Source organism: Panthera leo, chromosome B4 (genome assembly GCF_018350215.1).
Source record: "Panthera leo isolate Ple1 chromosome B4, P.leo_Ple1_pat1.1, whole genome shotgun sequence".
Classification (NCBI taxonomy): Eukaryota; Metazoa; Chordata; class Mammalia; order Carnivora; family Felidae; genus Panthera; species Panthera leo.
In genome coordinates this window covers 137,169,978-137,175,784 of record NC_056685.1, presented here as the reverse complement: position 1 = coordinate 137,175,784, position 5,807 = coordinate 137,169,978, and positions in this window count along the sequence as shown.

Genomic DNA, 5,807 nt, shown 5'->3' with positions numbered 1-5,807 from the left:
TCTAGTCCCCAGGGACGCTTCACTCTCAAGCCACGTTGGACCAGATTCATTCACGCCGCAGACGCCGAGCACAGCCCTGTGCCAGGACCTCCCTCGAGGAGCTCGTGGTCTGGGGGAGACCTCCCCCCGGCCATTTCAGTACCAGGGAGAGCCGTGGCAGCCCCAGCACGGGGCCGGACGTTGCTCACAGAAGCGTGCCAGGTGGGCGAGGAAAGGAGGAAACACAGGAGGAGAGTGCGGTGAATTTGGGCAAGAGCGGCATGGGCCTGGCTCTCAAGAACCTCAGCTCCTGGTCTCCTGGGTGGAGGCGAACGTGGAAAGCTAACCCCGGTGGAGAATAATCAGGGCTCCCCCTGTCCACAGAGAGCACCCAGGGACAACGTTAGAGACCACAGTCACAGGTCTCACACCTGGCCAAGGTCTCCTGATGGCCAAGAGCAAGCTCTGTCTTCACAGGCGTCTGTTTGGACGCTGCCCCTCCCCGTCACTGGGGATGGGCGACCTGAGGCAGCTCACTTCCCGGCTCTGAGCTGCAGCAGCTTCTTTATAATAAAGGGAATGACATCACACTCCTACCGATGTTGGGAACCAATGTGTGGGGGGCTTCTAGACGTGAGCTTAGCACAGGGACCTGTCTGCTAAGCGTTGGCCGGGATGGAGAAGTAGGGGAGGAGAAGGATGTGTGGGGAGAGCTGATCTTGAAGGGCCTCGTGGAGGTCCCGAAACCAGAGCTGGGAGGAGGACGCAGACGGGGAGGGCAGGGCACCTGCGGCGGGAAACAAGGCAAAGGTTTGCAGAGATGCCTCGGCCACCCCAGGAGGGTCATTTTCAGTTGTATCCTGGAGTGTCTTCTTTTTTCTCTTTCTTTCTTTTTTTTTTAGAGAGAGAGAGAGAGGAGTGGGGCAGAGGGAGACAGAGAATCTTTTTGGGGGGCGAGGGAGGGGATATAAAGTAAGAATTTCTTTTTAGTCTCGACTTAGCTAACATACAGCGTAGTCTTGGCCTCAGGAGCAGAACCCAGCGAATCATCTCTTACACACGACACCCGGTGCTCATCCCAACAAGTGCCCTCCTTCGTGCCCATCACCCATTGTCCCCCCCCCCCAACCCCCCGCCCCCATCGACCCTCAGTTTGCTCTCTGTATCTGAGAGTCTCTTACGGTTTGGCCCCCTCTCTGTTTTTATCTTTTTTTCCTTCCCTCCGCCTACGATCATCTGTTATGTTTCTCAAATTCCACAGGTGAGTGAAATCACGCGACAACTGTCTTTCTCTGACTTGTTTCGCTTAGCATAATACACTCCAGTTCCATCCACGTGGTTGCAAATGGTAAGGTTTCATTCTTTTTCATCACCGAGTAGTATTCCATTGTATATAGAAACCACATCTCCTTTGCCCATTCGTCAGTCGATGGACATTTGGGCTCTTCCCATCCTTTGGCTATTGTGGATAGCGCCGATATAAACATTGGGGTCATATGTGGCCCTATGAATCAGCACTCCTGTATCCCTTGGATGCATTCCCAGTAGTGCAATTGCTGGGTCGTAGGGCAGCTCTATTTTTAATTTTTTGAGGAATCTCCATGCTGTTTTCCAGAGTGGCTGCACCAGCTTGCATTCCCACCAACAGTGCAAGAGGGTTCCCCTTTCTCCGCATCCTCGCCGACATCTGTTGTTGCCTGAGTTGTGCATTTTAGCCATTCCATAGGAGTGAGGCGGTATCTCATTGTGGTTTTGATTTGTATTTCCCTGCTGATGAGTGACGTTGAGCATCTTTTCATGTGTCTGTTGGCCATCTGGATGTCTTCTTTGGAAAAGTGTCTATTCATGTCTTCTGCCCGTGTCTTCACCGGATTATTTGTTTTTTAGGTGTTCGGTTTGGTGAGTTCTTTATGGATTTTTGATATTAACCCTTTGTCCGATATGTCATTTGCAAATATCTGGGAGACAGAGAATTTAAGCAGGCTCCACGCTCTGACACGGGGCTCAGTCCCACAACTATGAGATCATGACCTGAGCTGAAATCAGGAGTCAGATGCCTGGGGCCCCTGGGTGGCTCAGTTGGTTGAGCATCCAACTCTTGATTTCAGCTGAGGTCAGGATCCCAGGGTCATGGGATTGAGCCCTGAGTCGGGCTTGTGCTGAGCACAGAGCCCACTTGAGATTCTCTCTCTCTCTCTCTCTCTCTCTCTCCCTCTGCCCCTCCCCACTCATGTGTGCACGTTCTCTCTCTCTTAAAAAAAAAAAAAAAAGAGAGAGGGTCACATGCTTAACCGACTGAGCCGCTCAGGCCCCCCATATCCTGGTGTGAGCCCTGACCAAGGGCCAGCGCTGTGCCACACTTTGGCTCATCACCTAGAACCCCGCGGGCTGGGAAGCTGCCATTTTGCAGAGGTAGGCACGGGGGCGCCGTTGTCCCTCTGCACCCCGGTGCGCTCTCTGCCCAGGGCAGCCTCCTCTCCTGGGTCTGCGTTTGTCTGCGGAGCCTGGCTTGCCCTTCACCTTCTTTCCGGCCGCTTGGCTTTGCCGCCGTTTGTTTCCCGCTCCTTCTTGCCGCGTGGCCATGTGGTGGTGTGGCCAGGAGGAGTCCCGCACGCACACGAGGCGTCGGCCGAGCCCCTGGGCTGTGTTTGTGGCCGTGGCCGTGGCGCTGCCCAGGATGCAGCAGCCCCACGGCCGCCCCCGGCCCCGCCCCAGGGCGCCTGGGGCAGTTGGGCAATTCCAAGAGCATCCCTGCTGGCTCCCTGCTGTCTGCGGGACTATGTCCAGGCCTCAGACTGTCACATGAGGCCCCTGGGACGCTCTGCCCTGCCCGTTCTCTTTAACCTCTTCTGTCTGCGTCCTCAGCGAATCGATTATTCACCCATTCATGCAACAAGCATTTTCTTGAACAACCACTATGTCCAGGCACTGTTTTAGGCGCAGAAGAGAACCAAACAGACAAAACCCTGCCTCCCTGGAGCTGACACGGCGAGGGGGCGGATGGGACTTCCATTCGGACCCGAAATATCCTTCCTTCACCTGTGGCTGTGTTTCCCTCACCTGGGAAACCCTTTCCCTCCTGGCAACTCCATTCCCCGCAACCCCCCCCCCCCCCACCAAGTGTTCCCAGACTCGTCAGGAGCCATCTGATGACTGGGGTGGGGCACCCCAGCACCGCCCCTGCCCACCCGCCCTGACCACGAACAGAAGCTTCTCGATCTGGGAGGCACATCGGACACAGGGGCTTGTATCTCGCCACAGAACGGGCTCCGACCTTTTGTGTGGTTTTAGCTTCGGTCTTCCTAGAAAATGTGCAGTGTTTACTCTGACGTGGAGAGAGTCGGCCTGCTCTTGGGATTTCACAGTTTACGAGGCTGACTTCGTTTATGGCCACATTTTACGTGCCCTCGTGTTTCAGACCACCAAACACCTTTCACTCCCTCTGGGATCTCGGGGTTGACGCCGGGCACAGTCGGGTGGTCTGTGGGGGCAGGTTGGGATGCACGTGTCCTCTCCCACCGGCCCTCTTCTGGGTCCCCGTGGTCCTGCTCCCCCGAGTCTCCCAGCCGTGCTGGCATCGACCGTTCCCCCATCTCTCTGACCACGGGGCAGAACTGCCTCTCGTCCATCTCAGACTCCAGCTCAGGCTTGTGTTCACCCACATTTAGTGTCCCGTGGAAACGTGGAGAATGAACGGATGGCCCTAACTGGCGAATGCGTCTAATCAGATCGGCCCCCCCTTGCCCTGGTCGAGCACGTGTCCCTCTCCCGGTGACCTGAGCCTCCGTAGCTGCCATCCGCTCACGCCTGCCAACCCCGTGGCTCAAAGGCAGAGTTGGCCGAGCTCTGGCAAGCGGCACACAGCACGGCCCTGAGTCCTCAAACGCTCCCGTGAGATAGGAACACTGTGACCAATGTCTAGGTAGAGACACAGAGGCTCAGGAGGACCAGGGGCTTACGAGGTGTCATGCCACCAGCAAGGGGCCACGCCAGGTGCTCCCCCTCCATGGCTTTCCTGGCTCCAAGTCCAGAGCTCCAGCCACGAAAACACCAGAGAACGGACAGGAGACTCCGATGGGTCAGTGCGGTCAATTCTCCCCAGCTTTTTTTTTTTTTCAATGTTGATTTATTTTTGAGACAGAGAGAGACAGAGCATGAACGGGGGAGGGTCAGAGAGAGAGGGAGACACAGAATCCGAAACAGGCTCCAGGCTCCGAGCTGTCAGCACAGAGCCCGACGCGGGGCTCGAACTCACGGACGGTGAGATCATGACCTGAGCCGAAGTCGGACGCTCAACCGACTGAGCCACCCAGGCACCCCACAGGCACCCCCCTTTTTAAGTTTTATTTATTTATTTTGAGAGAAAGAAATCATCTTTTTAAAGGGCATGGTAGAGCTGCAGAAGAAATGAGATGTTGAGGAGAGCTGACAGTCTCCAGCCACTGTTTTTTTTCTTGAGGACCAAGGATCAAGCTGTTTCTGGCCAGGAGCTTCTGCCAGGGGAGAAGAGAAACCAGCAAATATTCCCGTGGTCACGTGGAAAGCCGGGTGAGGAAGCTTGAGAGAGTTCAGGTGCACCGATCATTCCTCCCGGTGGTGTGTTTGCTGAGTTCTCATGCTGTGCAGGGATCTAGGGAGCCAAGGGGAAAGCTGGAAGGCAGAGCAGGGCTTAGGGCACAACAGACCAGCCGGGGAGAAGCCTGCCTCGAACACACTCTCTGACCCCCTGCTCCACACATTTGCCAGACGTCAAAGCCACCTGGCAGGAAGTGGGAGAGCTGGGCTGGAGCTCCTGCAAGGCAGAGCTGACTCTCCCAAAGGCTTTCAGGGCCACGGAGACAAGGTCTCACCAGGTTCTCGATCAAAAGCTCAGGAGGATATGCTCTGGGAATAGGGACACCCAGAGACACACTGGCCATGACTAAAACTACAACCCAGCCCCTTCCCTGCTCAATTTCTGGTTGGATTTGGGTGCAAAGTCCCTCATACTATTTGTCTAACAGGAGCAGTTTTGCTTTCAGTTAAGCAGGAATATTTTTGGGAAGGGAGCCCCCTCGCTTTCCATTCACGATGTCCAGCATTCAGTTGAAATTACAAGACATGAGATAAGTGAAGAAAACATGACAAATAATGGAGAGAAAACACAGGCAAAGGATGTATAGCCACACTTGATGCAGACCTTGAACTTAGCCAACAGGGCTTTGAAATAATAACGTCAAAGGAAATAAAGAAACATGTATAAGGGGTTCCTGGGTAGCTCAGTCAGTTAAGCAGCCGAATTCGGCTCAGGTCACAACATCATGGTTTGAGAGTTCAAGCCCTGCGTCGGGCTCTGTGCTGACAGCTTGGAGCCCGGAGCCTGCTTCAGACTCTGTGTCTCCCTCTCTCTCTGCCCCTCCCTGCTTGCACTCTCTCTCTCTCCCTCTCTTTCTCAAAAATAAATAATAAATATTTTTTAAAAATTAATAAAAAAAGAAACATGCATGCAAAATAATGAAAGGTAGATTTTCAACAGCAAGATAATAATAATAATAATAATAATAAATTGGAATCTGGGGCAGCTGGGTATCTCAGTTGGTTAAGTGTCCCACTTAAGCTCAAGTCATGATCTTTCAGTTTGGGGGTTTGGGCCCCGCATCAGGCTCTGTGCTGACAGCTCAGAGCCTAGAGCCTGCTTCAGATTCTGTGTCTCTGTCTCTCTCTGCCCCTCCTCTGCTCATACTCTGTCTTTCTCTGTCTCTCAGAGATAAATAAACATTTAAAAAATTGGAATCTTTAAAGAGAAAGAACCAAATAACCAAACTGACCTTCTCAAAGTGAGAAATTAA